The sequence below is a fragment of the Sinohyriopsis cumingii genome, chromosome 16, assembly GCF_028554795.1.
Source record: "Sinohyriopsis cumingii isolate HCF-2022 chromosome 16, ASM2855479v2, whole genome shotgun sequence".
In the NCBI taxonomy this organism is placed as follows: domain Eukaryota; kingdom Metazoa; phylum Mollusca; class Bivalvia; order Unionida; family Unionidae; genus Sinohyriopsis; species Sinohyriopsis cumingii.
Window position 1 is genome coordinate 78,656,831 of NC_142976.1, and position 23,755 is coordinate 78,680,585.

The window sequence follows — 23,755 nt, forward strand, 5'->3', positions numbered from 1 at the left end:
GGTATCATGTTATACCAAGGTGTATTATTATGTTATGAAATCATTGATATGGTTTCACATTATACCAAGGTGTATTATTATGTTATGAAATCATTGATATGGTATCACATTATACCTACGTGTATTATTCTGTTATGAAATCATTGATATGGTATCATGTTATACCAAGGTGTATTATTATGTTATGAAATCATTGATATGGTATCATGTTATACCAAGGTGTACATTATGAAATCATTGATATGGTATCATGTTATATCAAGGTGTATTATTATGTTATGAAATCATTGATATAGTATCACATTATACCAAGGTGTACATTATGAAATCATTGATATGGCATCACATTATACCTAGGTGTATTATTATGTTATGAAATCATTGATATGGTATCATGTTATACCAAGGTGTACATTATGAAATCATTGATATGGTATCACATTATACCTAGGTGTATTATTATGTTATGAAATCATTGATATGGTATCATGTTATACCAAGGTGTATGATCATGTTATGAAATCATTGATATGGTATCATGTTATACCTAGGTGTATTATTATGTCATGAAATCATTGATATGGTATCACATTATACCTAGGTGTATTATTATGTTATGAAATCATTGATATGGTATCATGTTATACCAAGGTGTATTATCATGTTATGAAATCATTGATATGGTATCATGTTATACCAAGGTGTACATTATGAAATCATTGCTATGGTATCATATTATACCTAGGTGTACATTATGAAATCATTGATATGGTATCACATTATACCTAGGTGTATTATTATGTTATGAAATCATCAATATGGTATCATGTTACACCAAGGTGCACATTATGAAATCATTGATATGGTATCACATTATACCTAGGTGTATTATTATGTTATGAAATCATTGATATGGTATCACATTATATCTAGGTGTATTATTATGTTATGAAATCATTGATATGGTATTACATTATACCTAGGTGTATTATCATGTTATGAAATCATTGATATGGTATCACATTATACCTAGGTGTATTATCATGTTATGAAATCATTGATATGGTATCACATTATACCTAGGTGTGTTATTATGTTATGAAATCATTGACATGGTATCACATTATACCTAGGTGTATTATTATGTTATGAAATCATTGATATGGTATCACATTATACCTAGGTGTATTATCATGTTATGAAATCATTGATATGGTATCACATTATACCTAGGTGTATTATCATGTTATGAAATCATTGATATGGTATCACATTATACCTAGGTGTATTATCATGTTATGAAATCATTGATATGGTATCATGTTATACCAAGGTGTACATTATGAAATCATTGATATGGTATCACATTATACCTAGGTCTATTATTATGTTATGAAATCATTGATATGGTATCACATTATACCTAGGTGTATTATTATGTTATGAAATCATTGATATGGTATCACATTATACCTAGGTGTATTATTATGTTATGAAATCATTGATATGGTATCATGTTATACCAAGGTGTACATTATGAAATCATTGATATGGTATCACATTATACCTAGGTGTATTATCATGCTATGAAATCATTGATATGGTATCATGTTATACCTAGGTGTATTATTATGTCATGAAATCATTGATATGGTATCACATTATACCTAGGTGTATTATTATGTTATGAAATCATTGACATGGTATCATGTTATACCAAGGTGTATTATCATGTTATGAAATCATTGATATGGTATCATGTTATACCAAGGTGTATTATCATGCTATGAAATCATTGATATGGTATCATGTTATACGAAGGTGTACTATCATGTTATGAAATCATTGATATGGTATCATGTCATACCAAGGTGTATTATCATGTTATGAAATCATTGATATGGTATCACATTATACCTAGGTGTATTATTATGTTATGAAATCATTGATATGGTATCACATTATACCTAGGTGTATTATTATGTTATGAAATCATTGATATGGTATCACATTATACCTAGGTGTATTATTATGTTATGAAATCATTGATATGGTATCACATTATATCTAGGTGTATTATTATGTTATGAAATCATTGATATGGTATCACATTATACCTAGGTGTATTATTATGTTATGAAATCATTGATATGGTACCACATTATACCTAGGTGTATTATTATGTTATGAAATCATTGATATGGTATCATGTTATACCAAGGTGTATTATTATGTTATGAAATCATTGACATGGTATCACATTATACCAAGGTGTATTATTATGTCATGAAATCATTGATATGGTATCACATTATACCAAGGTGTATTATTATGTTATGAAATCATTGATATGGTATCACCTTATACCTAGGTGTATTATTATGTTATGAAATCACTGATATGGTATCACATTATACATAGGTGTATTATTATGTTATGAAATCATTGATATGGTATCACATTATACCTAGGTGTATTATTATGTTATGAAATCATTGATGTGGTATCACCTTATACCTAGGTGTATTATGATGTTATGAAATCATTGATATGGTATCATGTTATACCAAGGTGTATTATTATGTTATGAAATCATTGATATGGTTTCACATTATACCAAGGTGTATTATTATGTTATGAAATCATTGATATGGTATCACATTATACCTACGTGTATTATTCTGTTATGAAATCATTGATATGGTATCATGTTATACCAAGGTGTATTATTATGTTATGAAATCATTGATATGGTATCATGTTATACCAAGGTGTACATTATGAAATCATTGATATGGTATCATGTTATATCAAGGTGTATTATTATGTTATGAAATCATTGATATAGTATCACATTATACCAAGGTGTACATTATGAAATCATTGATATGGCATCACATTATACCTAGGTGTATTATTATGTTATGAAATCATTGATATGGTATCATGTTATACCAAGGTGTACATTATGAAATCATTGATATGGTATCACATTATACCTAGGTGTATTATTATGTTATGAAATCATTGATATGGTATCATGTTATACCAAGGTGTATGATCATGTTATGAAATCATTGATATGGTATCATGTTATACCTAGGTGTATTATTATGTCATGAAATCATTGATATGGTATCACATTATACCTAGGTGTATTATTATGTTATGAAATCATTGATATGGTATCATGTTATACCAAGGTGTATTATCATGTTATGAAATCATTGATATGGTATCATGTTATACCAAGGTGTACATTATGAAATCATTGCTATGGTATCATATTATACCTAGGTGTACATTATGAAATCATTGATATGGTATCACATTATACCTAGGTGTATTATTATGTTATGAAATCATCAATATGGTATCATGTTACACCAAGGTGCACATTATGAAATCATTGATATGGTATCACATTATACCTAGGTGTATTATTATGTTATGAAATCATTGATATGGTATCACATTATATCTAGGTGTATTATTATGTTATGAAATCATTGATATGGTATTACATTATACCTAGGTGTATTATCATGTTATGAAATCATTGATATGGTATCACATTATACCTAGGTGTATTATCATGTTATGAAATCATTGATATGGTATCACATTATACCTAGGTGTGTTATTATGTTATGAAATCATTGACATGGTATCACATTATACCTAGGTGTATTATTATGTTATGAAATCATTGATATGGTATCACATTATACCTAGGTGTATTATCATGTTATGAAATCATTGATATGGTATCACATTATACCTAGGTGTATTATCATGTTATGAAATCATTGATATGGTATCACATTATACCTAGGTGTATTATCATGTTATGAAATCATTGATATGGTATCATGTTATACCAAGGTGTACATTATGAAATCATTGATATGGTATCACATTATACCTAGGTCTATTATTATGTTATGAAATCATTGATATGGTATCACATTATACCTAGGTGTATTATTATGTTATGAAATCATTGATATGGTATCACATTATACCTAGGTGTATTATTATGTTATGAAATCATTGATATGGTATCATGTTATACCAAGGTGTACATTATGAAATCATTGATATGGTATCACATTATACCTAGGTGTATTATCATGCTATGAAATCATTGATATGGTATCATGTTATACCTAGGTGTATTATTATGTCATGAAATCATTGATATGGTATCACATTATACCTAGGTGTATTATTATGTTATGAAATCATTGACATGGTATCATGTTATACCAAGGTGTATTATCATGTTATGAAATCATTGATATGGTATCATGTTATACCAAGGTGTATTATCATGCTATGAAATCATTGATATGGTATCATGTTATACGAAGGTGTACTATCATGTTATGAAATCATTGATATGGTATCATGTCATACCAAGGTGTATTATCATGTTATGAAATCATTGATATGGTATCACATTATACCTAGGTGTATTATTATGTTATGAAATCATTGATATGGTATCACATTATACCTAGGTGTATTATTATGTTATGAAATCATTGATATGGTATCACATTATACCTAGGTGTATTATTATGTTATGAAATCATTGATATGGTATCACATTATATCTAGGTGTATTATTATGTTATGAAATCATTGATATGGTATCACATTATACCTAGGTGTATTATTATGTTATGAAATCATTGATATGGTAGCACATTATACCTAGGTGTATCATTATGTTATGAAATCATTGATATGGTATCATGTTATACCAAGGTGTATTATTATGTTATGAAATCATTGACATGGTATCACATTATATCAAGGTGTATTATTATGTCATGAAATCATTGATATGGTATCACATTATACCAAGGTGTATTATTATGTTATGAAATCATTGATATGGTATCACCTTATACCTAGGTGTATTATTATGTTATGAAATCACTGATATGGTATCACATTATACATAGGTGTATTATTATGTTATGAAATCATTGATATGGTATCACATTATACCTAGGTGTATTATTATGTTATGAAATCATTGATGTGGTATCACCTTATACCTAGGTGTATTATGATGTTATGAAATCATTGATATGGTATCATGTTATACCAAGGTGTATTATTATGTTATGAAATCATTGATATGGTTTCACATTATACCAAGGTGTATTATTATGTTATGAAATCATTGATATGGTATCACATTATACCTACGTGTATTATTCTGTTATGAAATCATTGATATGGTATCATGTTATACCAAGGTGTATTATTATGTTATGAAATCATTGATATGGTATCATGTTATACCAAGGTGTACATTATGAAATCATTGATATGGTATCATGTTATATCAAGGTGTATTATTATGTTATGAAATCATTGATATAGTATCACATTATACCAAGGTGTACATTATGAAATCATTGATATGGCATCACATTATACCTAGGTGTATTATTATGTTATGAAATCATTGATATGGTATCATGTTATACCAAGGTGTACATTATGAAATCATTGATATGGTATCACATTATACCTAGGTGTATTATTATGTTATGAAATCATTGATATGGTATCATGTTATACCTAGGTGTATTATTATGTTATGAAATCATTGATATGGTATCACATTATACCTAGGTGTATTATTATGTTATGAAATCATTGATATGGTATCATGTTATACCAAGGTGTATGATCATGTTATGAAATCATTGATATGGTATCATGTTATACCTAGGTGTATTATTATGTCATGAAATCATTGATATGGTATCACATTATACCTAGGTGTATTATTATGTTATGAAATCATTGATATGGTATCATGTTATACCAAGGTGTATTATCATGTTATGAAATCATTGATATGGTATCATGTTATACCAAGGTGTACATTATGAAATCATTGATATGGTATCATGTTATACCTAGGTGTACATTATGAAATCATTGATGTGGTATCATGTTATACCAAGGTGTATTACCATGTTATGAAATCATTGATATGGTATCATGTTATACCAAGGTGTATTATCATGTTATGAAATCATTGATATGGTATCATGTTATACCAAGGTGTATTATTACGTTATGAAATCACTGATATGGTATCACATTATACCTAGGTGTATTATCATGTTATGAAATCATTGATATGGTATCATGTTATACCAAGGTGTATTATCATGTTATGAAATTATTGATATGGTATCATGTTATACCAAGGTGTATTATCATGTTATGAAATCATTGAAATGGTATCATGTTATACCAAGGTGTATTATTATGTTATGAAATCATTGATATGGTATCACATTATATCTAGGTGTATTATTATGTTATGAAATCATTGATATGGTATCACATTATACCTAGGTGTATTATTATGTTATGAAATGATTGATATGGTATCACATTATACCTAGGTGTATTATTATGTTATGAAATCATTGATATGGTATCACATTATCCCTAGGTGTATTATTATGTTATGAAATCATTGATATGGTATCACATTATACCTAGGTGTATTATAATGTTATGAAATCATTGATATGGTATCACATTATACATAGGTGTATTATTATGTTATGAAATCATTGATATGGTATCACATTATACCTAGGTGTATTATTATGTTATGAAATCATTGATATGGTATCACATTATACCTAGGTGTATTATTATGTTATGAAATCATTGATATGGTATCATGTTATCCCAAGGTGTATTATTATGTTATGAAATCATTGATATGGTATCACATTATACCAAGGTGTATTATTATGTTATGAAATCATTGATATGGTATCACATTATACCTAGGTGTATTATTATGTTATGAAATCATTGATATGGTATCACATTATACATAGGTGTATTATTATGTCATGAAATCATTGATATGGTATCACATTATACCTAGGTGTATTATTATGTTATGAAATCATTGATATGGTATCACATTATACCTAGGTGTATTATTATGTTATGAAATCATTGACATGGTATCATGTTATACCAAGGTGTATTATTATGTTATGAAATCATTGATATGGTATCACATTATACCAAGGTGGATTATTATGTTATGAAATCATTGATATCGTATCACATTATACCTAGGTGTATTATTATGTTATGAAATCATTGATATGGTATCATGTTATACCAAGGTGTATTATTATGTTATGAAATCATTGATATGGTATCATGTTATACCAAGGTGTACATTATGAAATCATTGATATGGTATCATGTTATATCAAGGTGTATTATTATCTTATGAAATGATTGATATAGTATCACATTATACCAAGGTGTACATTATGAAATCATTGATATGGTATCACATTATACCTAGGTGTATTATTATGTTATGAAATCATTGATATGGCATCATGTTATACCACGGTGTACATTATGAAATCATTGATATGGTATCACATTATACCTAGGTGTATTATTATGTTATGAAATCATTGATATGGTATCATGTTATACGAAGGTGTACATTATGAAATCATTGATATGGTATCACATTATACCTAGGTGTATTATGATGTCATGAAATCATCAATATGGTATCATGTTATAGCAAGGTGTACATTATGAAATCATTGATATGGTATCACATTATACCTAGGTGTATTATTATGTTATGAAATCATTGATATCGTATCACATTATACCTAGGTGTATTATTATGTCATGAAATCATTGATATGGTATCATGTTATACCAAGGTGTACATTATGAAATCATTGATATGGTATCACATTATACCTAGGTGTATTATTATGAAATCATTGATATGGTATCATGTTATACCAAGGTGTACATTATGAAATCATTGATATGGTATCATGCTATACCTAGGTGTACATTATGAAATCATTGATATGGTATCATGTTATACCAAGGTGTATTATCATGTTATAAATCACTGATATGGTATCATGTTATAACAAGGTGTACATTATGAAATCATTGATATGGTATCACATTATACCTATGTGTATTTTTATGAAATCATTGATATGGTATCATGTTATACCAAGGTGTATTATTATGAAATCATTGATATGGCATCACATTATACCTAGGTGTATTATTATGTTATGAAATCATTGATATGGTATCATGTTATACCAAGGTGTACATTATGAAATCATTGATATGGTATCACATTATACCTAGGTGTATTATTATGTTATGAAATCATTGATATGGTATCATGTTATACCTAGGTGTATTATTATGTTATGAAATCATTGATATGGTATCACATTATACCTAGGTGTATTATTATGTTATGAAATCATTGATATGGTATCATGTTATACCTAGGTGTATTATCATGTTATGAATGCATTGATATCGTATCATGTTATACCTAGGTGTACATTATGAAATCATTGATATGGTATCACATTATACCTAGGTGTATTATTATGAAATCATTGATATGGTATCATGGTATACCTAGGTGTACATTATGAAATCATTGATATGGTATCACATTATACCAAGGTGTATTATCATGTTATGAAATCATTGATATGGTATCATATTATACCTAGGTGTATTATTATGAAATCATTGATATGGTATCATGTTATACCAAGGTGTATTATTATGAAATCATTGATATGGTATCATGTTATACCAAGGTGTATTATCATGAAATCATTGATATGGTATCATGTTATACCTGGTGTACATTATGAAATCATTGATATGGTATCACATTATACCTAGGTGTATTATAATGTTATGAAATCATTCATATGGTATCACATTATACCTAGGTGTATTATCATGTTATGAAATCATTGATATGGTATCACATTATACCAAGGTGTATTATCATGTTATGAAATCATTGATATGGTATCACATTATACCTAGGTGAATTATCATGTTATGAAATCATTGATATGGTATCACATTATACCTAGGTGTATTACCATGTCATGAAATCATTGATATGGTATCACATTATACCTAGGTGTATTATCATGTTATGAAATCATTGATAAGGTATAACATTATACCTAGGTGTATTATCATGTTATGAAATCACTGATATGGTATCATGTTATACCTAGGTGTATTATCATGTTATGAAAGCATTGATATCATATCATGTTATACCTAGGTGTACATTATGAAATCATTGATATGGTATCACATTATACCTAGGTGTATTATCATGTTATGAAATCATTGATATGGTATCATATTATACCTAGGTGTACATTATGAAATCATTGATATGGTATCATTTTATACCTAGGTGTATTATTATGTTATGAAATCATTGATATGGTATCACATTATACCTAGGTGTATTATTATGTTATGAAATCATTGATATGGTATCACGTTATACCTAGGTGTATTATTATGTTATGAAATCATTGATATGGTATCATATTATACCTAGGTGTATTATTATGTTATGAAATCATTGATATGGTATCATGTTATACCAAGGTGTATTATCATGTTATGAAATCATTGATATGGTATCATGTTATACCTAGGTGTATTATTATGTCATGAAATCATTGACATGGTATCACATTATACCTAGGTGTATTATTATGTTATGAAATCATTGATATGGTATCATGTAATACCAAGGTGTATTATCATGTTATGAAATCATTGATATGGTATCATGTTATACCAAGGTGTACATTATGAAATCATTGATATGGTATCATGTTATACCTAGGTGTACATTATGAAATAATTGATATGGTATCATGTTATACCAAGGTGTATTATCATGTTATGAAATCATTGATATGGTATCATGTTATACCAAGGTGTATTATCATGTTATGAAATCATTGATATGGTATCATGTTATACCAAGGTGTATTATTATGTTATGAAATCATTGATATGGTATCACATTATACCTAGGTGCATTATCATGTTATGAAATCATTGATATGGTATCATGTTATACCAAGGTGTACTATCATGTTATGAAATCATTGATATGGTATCATGTCATACCAAGGTGTATTATCATGTTATGAAATCATTGATATGGTATCACATTATACCTAGGTGTATTATTATGTTATGAAATCATTGATATGGTATCACATTATACCTAGGTGTATTATTATGTTATGAAATCATTGATATGGTATCACATTATACCTAGGTGTATTATTATGTTATGAAATCATTGATATGGTATCACATTATACCTAGGTCTATTATTATGTTATGAAATCATTGATATGGTATCACATTATACCTAGGTGTATTATTATGTTATGAAATCATTGATATGGTATAACATTATACCTAGGTGTATTATTATGTTATGAAATCATTGATATGGTATCACATTATACATAGGTGTATTATTATGTTATGAAATCATTGATATGGTATCACATTATACCTAGGTGTATTATTATGTTATGAAATCATTGATATGGTATCACATTATACCTAGGTGTATTATTATGTTATGAAATCATTGATATGGTATCATGTTATCCCAAGGTGTATTATTATGTTATGAAATCATTGATATGGTATCACATTATACCAAGGTGTATTATTATGTTATGAAATCATTGATATGGTATCACATTATACCTAGGTGTATTATTATGTTATGAAATCATTGATATGGTATCACCTTATACCTAGGTGTCTTATTATGTTATGAAATCATTGATATGGTATCACATTATACCTAGGTGTATTATTATGTTATGAAATCATTGATATGGTATCACATTATACCTAGGTGTATTATTATGTTATGAAATCATTGATATGGTATCATGTTATACCAAGGTGTATTATTATGTTATGAAATCATTGATATGGTATCACATTATACCAAGGTGTATTATTATGTTATGAAATCATTGATATCGTATCACATTATACCTAGGTGTATTATTATGTTATGAAATCATTGATATGGTATCATGTTATACCAAGGTGTATTATTATGTTATGAAATCATTGATATGGTATCATGTTATACCAAGGTGTACATTATGAAATCATTGATATGGTATCATGTTAGATCAAGGTGTATTATTATGTTATGAAATGATTGATATAGTATCACATTATACCAAGGTGTACATTATGAAATCATTGATATGGTATCACATTATACCTAGGTGTATTATTATGTTATGAAATCATTGATATGGTATCATGTTATACCAAGGTGTACATTATGAAATCATTGATATGGTATCACATTATACCTAGGTGTATTATTATGTTATGAAATCATTGATATGGTATCATGTTATACCAAGGTGTACATTATGAAATCATTGATATGGTATCACATTATACCTAGGTGTATTATTATGTTATGAAATCATCAATATGGTATGATGTTATACCAAGGTGTACATTATGAAATCATTGATATGGTATCACATTATACCTAGGTGTATTATTATGTTATGAAATCATTGATATGGTATCACATTATACCTAGGTGTATTATTATGTTATGAAATCATTGATATGGTATCATGTTATACCAAGGTGTACATTATGAAATCATTGATATGGTATCACATTATACCTAGGTGTATTATTATGAAATCATTGATATGGTATCATGTTATACCAAGGTGTATTATTATGAAATCATTGATATGGTATCATGTTATACCAAGGTGTATTATTATGAAATCATTGATATGGTATCATGTTATACCTGGTGTACATTATGAAATCATTGATATGGTATCACATTATGCCAAGGTGTATTATCATGTTATGAAATCATTCATATGGTATCACATTATACCTAGGTGAATTATCATGTTATGAAATCATTGATATGGTATCACATTATACCTAGGTGTATTATCATGTCATGAAATCATTGATATGGTATCACATTATACCTAGGTGTATTATCATGTTATGAAATCATTGATAAGGTATAACATTATACCTAGGTGAATTATCATGTTATGAAATCACTGATATGGTATCATGTTATACCTAGGTGTATTATCATGTTATGAAAGCATTGATATCGTATCATGTTATACCTAGGTGTACATTATGAAATCATTGATATGGTATCACATTATACCTAGGTGTATTATAATGTTATGAAATCATTGATATGGTATCATGTTATACCTAGGTGTACATTATGAAATCATTGATATGGTATCATTTTATACCTAGGTGTATTATTATGTTATGAAATCATTGATATGGTATCACATTATACCTAGGTGTATTATTATGTTATGAAATCATTGATATGGTATCATGTTATACCTAGGTGTATTATTATGTTATGAAATCATTGATATGGTATCATATTATACCTAGGTGTATTATTATGTTATGAAATCATTGATATGGTATCATGTTATACCAAGGTGTATTATCATGTTATGAAATCATTGATATGGTATCATGTTATACCTAGGTGTATTATTATGTTATGAAATCATTGATATGGTATCACATTACACCTAGGTGTATTATTATGTTATGAAATCATTGATATGGTATCATGTTATACCAAGGTGTATTATCATGTTATGAAATCATTGATATGGTATCATGTTATACCAAGGTGTACATTATGAAACCATTGGTATGGTATCATGTTATACCTAGGTGTACATTATGAAATCATTGATATGGTATCATCTTACACCAAGGTGTATTATCATGTTATGAAATCATTGATATGGTATCATGTTATACCAAGGTGTATTATCATGTTATGAAATCATTGATATGGTATCATGTTATACCAAGGTGTATTATTATGTTATGAAATCATTGATATGGTATCACATTATACCTAGGTGCATTATCATGTTATGAAATCATTGATATGGTATCATGTTAAACCAAGGAGTATTATCATGTTATAAAATCATTGATATGGTATCATGTTATACCAAGGTGTACTATCATGTTATGAAATCATTGATATGGTATCATGTCATACCAAGGTGTATTATCATGTTATGAAATCATTGATATGGTATCACATTATACCTAGGTGTATTATTATGTTATGAAATCATTGATATGGTATCATGTTATACCTAGGTGTATTATTATGTTATGAAATCATTGATATGGTATCACATTATACCTAGGTGTATTATTATGTTATGAAATCATTGATATGGTATCATGTTATACCAAGGTGTATGATCATGTTATGAAATCATTGATATGGTATCATGTTATACCTAGGTGTATTATTATGTCATGAAATCATTGATATGGTATCACATTATACCTAGGTGTATTATTATGTTATGAAATCATTGATATGGTATCATGTTATACCAAGGTGTATTATCATGTTATGAAATCATTGATATGGTATCATATTATACCAAGGTGTACATTATGAAATCATTGATATGGTATCATATTATACCTAGGTGTACATTATGAAATCATTGATATGGTATCACATTATACCTAGGTGTATTATTATGTTATGAAATCATCAATATGGTATCATGTTACACCAAGGTGCACATTATGAAATCATTGATATGGTATCACATTATACCTAGGTGTATTATTATGTTATGAAATCATTGATATGGTATCACATTATATCTAGGTGTATTATCATGTTATGAAATCATTGATATGGTATCACATTATACCTAGGTGTATTATCATGTTATGAAATCATTGATATGGTATCACATTATACCTAGGTGTATTATCATGTTATGAAATCATTGATATGGTATCACATTATACCTAGGTGTGTTATTATGTTATGAAATCATTGACATGGTATCACATTATACCTAGGTGTATTATTATGTTATGAAATCATTGATATGGTATCACATTATACCTAGGTGTATTATCATGTTATGAAATCATTGATATGGTATCACATTATACCTAGGTGTATTATCATGTTATGAAATCATTGATATGGTATGACATTATACCTAGGTGTATTATCATGTTATGAAATCATTGATATGGTATCATGTTATACCAAGGTGTACATTATGAAATCATTGATATGGTATCACATTATACCTAGGTCTATTATTATGTTATGAAATCATTGGTATGGTATCACATTATACCTAGGTGTATTATTATGTTATGAAATCATTGATATGGTATCATGTTATACCAAGGTGTATGATCATGTTATGAAATCATTGTTATGGTATCATGTTATACCTAGGTGTATTATTATGTCATGAAATCATTGATATGGTATCACATTATACCTAGGTGTATTATTATGTTATGAAATCATTGATATGGTATCATGTTATACCAAGGTGTATTATCATGTTATGAAATCATTGATATGGTATCATGTTATACCAAGGTGTACATTATGAAATCATTGATATGGTATCATGTTATACCTAGGTGTACATTATGAAATCATTGATATGGTATCATGTTATACCAAGGTGTATTACCATGTTATGAAATCATTGATATGGTATCATGTTATACCAAGGTGTATTATCATGTTATGAAATCATTGATATGGTATCATGTTATACCAAGGTGTATTATTACGTTATGAAATCACTGATATGGTATCACATTATACCTAGGTGTATTATCATGTTATGAAATCATTGATATGGTATCATGTTATACCAAGGTGTATTATCATGTTATGAAATTATTGATATGGTATCATGTTATACCAAGTGTATTATCATGTTATGAAATCATTGAAATGGTATCATGTTATACCAAGGTGTATTATTATGTTATGAAATCATTGATATGGTATCACATTATATCTAGGTGTATTATTATGTTATGAAATCATTGATATGGTATCACATTATACCTAGGTGTATTATTATGTTATGAAATGATTGATATGGTATCACATTATACCTAGGTGTATTATTATGTTATGAAATCATTGATATGGTATCACATTATCCCTAGGTGTATTATTATGTTATGAAATCATTGATATGGTATCACATTATACCTAGGTGTATTATAATGTTATGAAATCATTGATATGGTATCACATTATACATAGGTGTATTATTATGTTATGAAATCATTGATATGGTATCACATTATACCTAGGTGTATTATTATGTTTTGAAATCATTGATATGGTATCACATTATACCTAGGTGTATTATTATGTTACGAAATCATTGATATGGTATCATGTTATCCCAAGGTGTATTATTATGTTATGAAATCATTGATATGGTATCACATTATACCAAGGTGTATTATTATGTTATGAAATCATTGATATGGTATCACATTATACCTAGGTGTATTATTCTGTTATGAAATCATTGATATGATATCATGTTATACCAAGGTGTATTATTATGTTATGAAATCATTGATATGGTATCATGTTATACCAAGGTGTACATTATGAAATCATTGATATGGTATCATGTTATATCAAGGTGTATTATTATGTTATGAAATCATTGATATAGTATCACATTATACCAAGGTGTACATTATGAAATCATTGATATGGCATCACATTATACCTAGGTGTATTATTATGTTATGAAATCATTGATATGGTATCACATTATACCTAGGTGTATTATTATGTTATGAAATCATTGATATGGTATCACATTATACCTAGGTGTATTATTATGTTATGAAATCATTGATATGGTATCACATTATACCTAGGTGTATTATTATGTTATGAAATCATTGATATGGTATCACATTATACCTAGGTGTATTATTATGTTATGAAATCATTGATATGGTTTCACATTATACCTAGGTGTATTATTATGTTATTAAATCATTGATATGGTATCACATTATACCTAGGTGTATTATTTTGTTATGAAATCATTGATATGGTATCATGTTATACCAAGATGTATTATTATGTTATGAAATCATTGATATGGTATCACATTATACCAAGGTGTATTATTATGTTATGAAATCATTGATATGGTATCACATTATACCAAGGTGTATTATTATGTTATGAAATCATTGATATGGTATCACATTATACCTAGGTGTATTATTATGTTATGAAATCATTGATATGGTATCACATTATACCTAGGTGTATTATTATGTTATGAAATCATTGATATGGTATCACCTTATACCTAGGTGTATTATTATGTTATGAAATCATTGATATGGTATCATGTTATACCAAGGTGTATTATTATGTTATGAAATCATTGATATGGTTTCACATTATACCAAGGTGTATTATTATGTTATGAAATCATTGATATCGTATCACATTATACCTAGGTGTATTATTATGTTATGAAATCATTGATATGGTATCATGTTATACCAAGGTGTATTATTATGTTATGAAATCATTGATATGGTATCATGTTATACCAAGGTGTACATTATGAAATAATTGATGTGGTATCACATTATACCAAGGTGTATTATTATGTTATGAACTCATTGATATGGTATCATGTTATACCTAGGTGTATTATTATGTTATGAAATCATTGATATGGTATCATATTATACCTAGGTGTATTAGTATGTTATGAAATCATTGATTTGGTATCATGTTATACCAAGGTGTATGATAATGTTATGAAATCATTGATATGGTATCATGTTATACCTAGGTGTATTATTATGTCATGAAATCATTGATATGGTATCACATTATACCTAGGTGTATTATTATGTTATGAAATCATTGATATGGTATCATGTTATACCAAGGTGTATTATCATGTTATGAAATCACTGATATGGTATCATGTTATACCAAGGTGTACATTATGAAATCATTGATATGGTATCATATTATACCTAGGTGTACATTATGAAATCATTGATATGGTATCACATTATACCTAGGTGTATTATTATGTTATGAAATCATCAATATGGTATCATGTTATACCAAGGTGTACATTATGAAATCATTGATATGGTATCACATTATACCTAGGTGTATTATTATGTTATGAAATCATTGATACGGTATCATGTTATACCAAGGTGTACATTATGAAATCATTGATATGGTATCACATTATACCAAGGTGTATTATAATGTTATGAAATCATTCATATGGTATCACATTATACCTAGGTGTATTATCATGTTATGAAATCATTGATATGGTATCACATTATACCAAGGTGTATTATCATGTTATGAAATCATTGATATGGTATCACATTATACCTAGGTGAATTATCATGTTATGAAATCATTGATATGGTATCACATTATACCTAGGTGTATTACCATGTCATGAAATCATTGATATGGTATCACATTATACCTAGGTGTATTATCATGTTATGAAATCATTGATAAGGTATAACATTATACCTAGGTGTATTATCATGTTATGAAATCACTGATATGGTATCATGTTATACCTAGGTGTATTATCATGTTATGAAAGCATTGATATCGTATCATGTTATACCTAGGTGTACATTATGAAATCATTGATATGGTATCACATTATACCTAGGTGTATTATCATGTTATGAAATCATTCATATGGTATCATGTTATACCTAGGTGTACATTATGAAATCATTGATATGGTATCATTTTATACCTAGGTGTATTATTATGTTATGAAATCATTGATATGGTATCACATTATACCTAGGTGTATTATTATGTTATGAAATCATTGATATGGTATCACGTTATACCTAGGTGTATTATTATGTTATGAAATCATTGATATGGTATCATATTATACCTAGGTGTATTATTATGTTATGAAATCATTGATATGGTATCATGTTATACCAAGGTGTATTATCATGTTATGAAATCATTGATATGGTATCATGTTATACCTAGGTGTATTATTATGTCATGAAATCATTGATAAGGTATAACATTATACCTAGGTGAATTATTATGTTATGAAATCATTGATATGGTATCATGTAATACCAAGGTGTATTATCATGTTATGAAGTCATTGATATGGTATCATGTTATACCAAGGTGTACATTATGAAATCATTGATATGGTATCATGTTATACCTAGGTGTACATTATGAAATAATTGATATGGTATCATGTTATACCAAGGTGTATTATCATGTTATGAAATCATTGATATGGTATCATGTTATACCAAGGTGTATTATCATGTTATGAAATCATTGATATGGTATCATGTTATACCAAGGTGTATTATTATGTTATGAAATCATTGATATGGTATCACATTATACCTAGGTGCATTATCATGTTATGAAATCATTGATATGGTATCATGTTATACCAAGGTGTACTATCATGTTATGAAATCATTGATATGGTATCATGTCATACCAAGGTGTATTATCATGTTATGAAATCATTGATATGGTATCACATTATACCTAGGTGTATTATTATGTTATGAAATCATTGATATGGTATCACATTATACCTAGGTGTATTATTATGTTATGAAATCATTGAAATGGTATCACATTATACCTAGGTGTATTATTATGTTATGAAATCATTGATATGGTATCACATTATACCTAGGTGTATTATTATGTTATGAAATCATTGATATGGTATCACATTATATATAGGTGTATTATTATGTTATGAAATCATTGATATGGTATCACATTATACCTAGGTGTATTATTATGTTATGAAATCATTGATATGGTATCAGATTATACCTAGGTGTATTATTATGTTATGAAATCATTGATATGGTATCACGTTATACCAAGGTGTATTATTATGTTATGAAATCATTGATATGGTATCACATTATACCAAGGTGTATTATTATCTTATGAAATCATTGATATGGTATCACATTATACCTAGGTGTATTATTATGTTATGAAATCATTGATATGGTATCACATTATACATAGGTGTATTATTATGTTATGAAATCATTGATATGGTATCACATTATACCTAGGTGTATTATTATGTTATGAAATCATTGATATGGTATCACCTTACACCTAGGTGTATTATTATGTTATGAAATCATTGATATGGTATCATGTTATACCAAGGTGTATTATTATGTTATGAAATCATTGATATGGTATCATGTTATACCAAGGTGTACATTATGAAATCATTGATATGGTATCATGTTAAATCAAGGTGTATTATTATGTTATGAAATCATTCATATAGTATCACATTATACCAAGGTGTACATTATGAAATCATTGATATGGCATCACATTATACCTAGATGTATTATTATGTTATGAAATCATTGATATGGTATCATGTTATACCAAGGTGTACATTATGAAATCATTGAAATGGTATCACATTATACCTAGGTGTATTATTATGTTATGAAATCATTGATATGGTATCATGTTATACCTAGGTGTATTATTATGTTATGAAATCATTGATATGGTATCACATTATACCTAGGTGTATTATTATGTTATGAAATCATTGATATGGTATCATGTTATACCAAGGTGTATGATCATGTTATGAAATCATTGATATGGTATCATGTTATACCTAGGTGTATTATTATGTCATGAAATCATTGATATGGTATCACATTATACCTAGGTGTATTATTATGTTATGAAATCATTGATATGGTATCATGTTATACCAAGGTGTATTATCATGTTATGAAATCATTGATATGGTATCATGTTATACCAAGGTGTACATTATGAAATCATTGATATGGTATCATGTTATACCTAGGTGTACATTATGAAATCATTGATATGGTATCATGTTATACCAAGGTGTATTATCATGTTATGAAATCATTGATATGGTATCATGTTATACCAAGGTGTATTATTATGTTATGAAATCACTGATATGGTATCACATTATACCTAGGTGTATTATCATGTTATGAAATCATTGATATGGTATCATGTTATACCAAGGTGTATTATCATGTTATGAAATCATTGATATGGTATCATGTTATCCCAAGGTGTATTATCATGTTATGAAATCATTGAAATGGTATCATGTTATACCAAGGTGTATTATTATGTTATGAAATCATTGATATGGTATCACATTATACCTAGGTGTATTATTATGTTATGAAATCATTGATATGGTATCATGTTATACCAAGGTGTATTATCATGTTATGAAATCATTGATATGGTATCATGTTATACCAAGGTGTACATTATGAAATCATTGATATGGTATCATGTTATACCTAGGTGTACATTATGAAATCATTGATATGGTATCATGTTATACCAAGGTGTATTATCATGTTATGAAATCATTGATATGGTATCATGTTATACCAAGGTGTATTATTATGTTATGAAATCACTGATATGGTATCACATTATACCTAGGTGTATTATCATGTTATGAAATCATTGATATGGTATCATGTTATACCAAGGTGTATTATCATGTTATGAAATCATTGATATGGTATCATGTTATCCCAAGGTGTATTATCATGTTATGAAATCATTGAAATGGTATCATGTTATACCAAGGTGTATTATTATGTTATGAAATCATTGATATGGTATCACATTATATCTAGGTGTATTATTATGTTATGAAATCATTGATATGGTATCACATTATACCTAGGTGTATTATTATGTTATGAAATCATTGATATGGTATCACATTATACCTAGGTGTATTATTATGTTATGAAATCATTGATATGGTATCACATTATCCCTAGGTGTATTATTATGTTATGAAATCATTGATATGGTATCACATTATACCTAGGTGTATTATTATGTTATGAAATCATTGATATGGTATCACATTATACATAGGTGTATTATTATGTTATGAAATCATTGATATGGTATCACATTATACCTAGGTGTATTATTATGTTATGAAATCATTGATATGGTATCACATTATACCTAGGTGTATTATTATGTTATGAAATCATTGACATGGTATCATGTTATACCAAGGTGTATTATTATGTTATGAAATCATTGATATGGTATCACATTATACCAAGGTGTATTATTATGTTATGAAATCATTGATATGGTATCACATTATACCTAGGTGTATTATTATGTTATGAAATCATTGATATGGTATCACATTATACCTAGGTGTATTATTATGTTATGAAATCATTGATATGGTATCACATTATACCTAGGTGTATTATTATGTTATGAAATCATTGATATGGTATCACATTATACCTAGGTGTATTATTATGTTATGAAATCATTGATATGGTATCATGTTATACCAAGGTGTATTATTATGTTATGAAATCATTGATATGGTATCACATTATACCAAGGTGTATTATTATGTTATGAAATCATTGATATCGTATCACATTATACCTAGGTGTATTATTATGTAATGAAATCATTGATATGGTATCATGTTATACCAAGGTGTATTATTATGTTATGAAATCATTGATATGGTATCATGTTATACCAAGGTGTACATTATGAAATCATTGATATGGTATCATGTTATATCAAGGTGTATTATTATGTTATGAAATGATTGATATAGTATCACATTATACCAAGGTGTACATTATGAAATAATTGATATGGTATCACATTATACCTAGGTGTATTTTTATGTTATGAAATCATTGATATGGTATCATGTTATACCAAGGTGTACATTATGAAATCATTGATATGGTATCACATTATACCTAGGTGTATTATTATGTTATGAAATCATTGATATGGTATCATGTTATACCAAGGTGTACATTATGAAATCATTGATATGGTATCACATTATACCTAGGTGTATTATTATGTTATGAAATCATCAATATGGTATCATGTTATACCAAGGTGTACATTATGAAATCATTGATATGGTATCACATTATACCTAGGTGTATTATTATGTTATGAAATCATTGATATGGTATCACATTATACCTAGGTGTATTATTATGTTATGAAATCATTGATATGGTATCATGTTATACCAAGGTGTACATTATGAAATCATTGATATGGTATCACATTATACCTAGGTGTATTATTATGAAATCATTGATATGGTATCATGTTATACCAAGGTGTATTATTATGAAATCATTGATATGGTATCATGTTATACCAAGGTGTATTATTATGAAATCATTGATATGGTATCATGTTATACCTGGTGTACATTATGAAATCATTGATATGGTATCACATTATACCAAGGTGTATTATCATGTTATGAAATCATTCATATGGTATCACATTATACCTAGGTGTATTATCATGTTATGAAATAATTGATATGGTATCACATTATACCAAGGTGTATTATCATGTTATGAAATCATTGATATGGTATCACATTATACCTAGGTGAATTATCATGTTATGAAATCATTGATATGGTATCACATTATACCTAGGTGTATTATCCTGTCATGAAATCATTGATATGGTATCACATTATACCTAGGTGTATTATCATGTTATGAAATCATTGATAAGGTATAACATTATACCTAGGTGAATTATCATGTTATGAAATCACTGATATGGTATCATGTTATACCTAGGTGTATTATCATGTTATGAAAGCACTGATATCGTATCATGTTATACCTAGGTGTACATTATGAAATCATTGATATGGTATCACATTATACCTAGGTGTATTATAATGCTATGAAATCATTGATATGGTATCATGTTATACCTAGGTGTACATTATGAAATCATTGATATGGTATCATTTTATACCTAGGTGTATTATTATGTTATGAAATCATTGATATGGTATCACATTATACCTAGGTGTATTATTATGTTATGAAATCATTGATATGGTATCATGTTATACCTAGGTGTATTATTATGTTATGAAATCATTGATATGGTATCATATTATACCTAGGTGTATTATTATGTTATGAAATCATTGATATGGTATCATGTTATACCAAGGTGTATTATTATGTTATGAAATCATTGATATGGTATCATGTTATACCTAGGTGTATTATTATGTTATGAAATCATTGATATGGTATCACATTACACCTAGGTGTATTATTATGTTATGAAATCATTGATATGGTATCATGTTATACCAAGGTGTATTATCATGTTATGAAATCATTGATATGGTATCATGTTATACCAAGGTGTACATTATGAAACCATTGGTATGGTATCATGTTATACCTAGGTGTACATTATGAAATCATTGATATGGTATCATCTTACACCAAGGTGTATTATCATGTTATGAAATCATTGATATGGTATCATGTTATACCAAGGTGTATTATCATGTTATGAAATCATTGATATGGTATCATGTTATACCAAGGTGTATTATTATGTAATGAAATCATTGATATGGTATCACATTATACCTAGGTGCATTATCATGTTATGAAATCATTGATATGGTATCATGTTAAACCAAGGTGTATTATCATGTTATAAAATCATTGATATGGTATCATGTTATACCAAGGTGTACTATCATGTTATGAAATCATTGATATGGTATCATGTCATACCAAGGTGTATTATCATGTTATGAAATCATTGATATGGTATCACATTATACCTAGGTGTATTATTATGTTATGAAATCATTGATATGGTATCATGTTATACCTAGGTGTATTATTATGTTATGAAATCATTGACATGGTATCACATTATACCTAGGTGTATTATTATGTTATGAAATCATTGATATGGTATCATGTTATACCAAGGAATATGATC

General features: G+C 27.4%; 1 protein-coding gene across 1 annotated transcript in view; it reads right to left on the reverse strand.

The window, feature by feature from the left end:
• The window catches only part of LOC149780859 (uncharacterized), a 210,966-nt gene that overhangs the window by 63,025 nt on the left and 124,186 nt on the right, over positions 1-23,755 (reverse strand). The window lies entirely within an intron of this gene.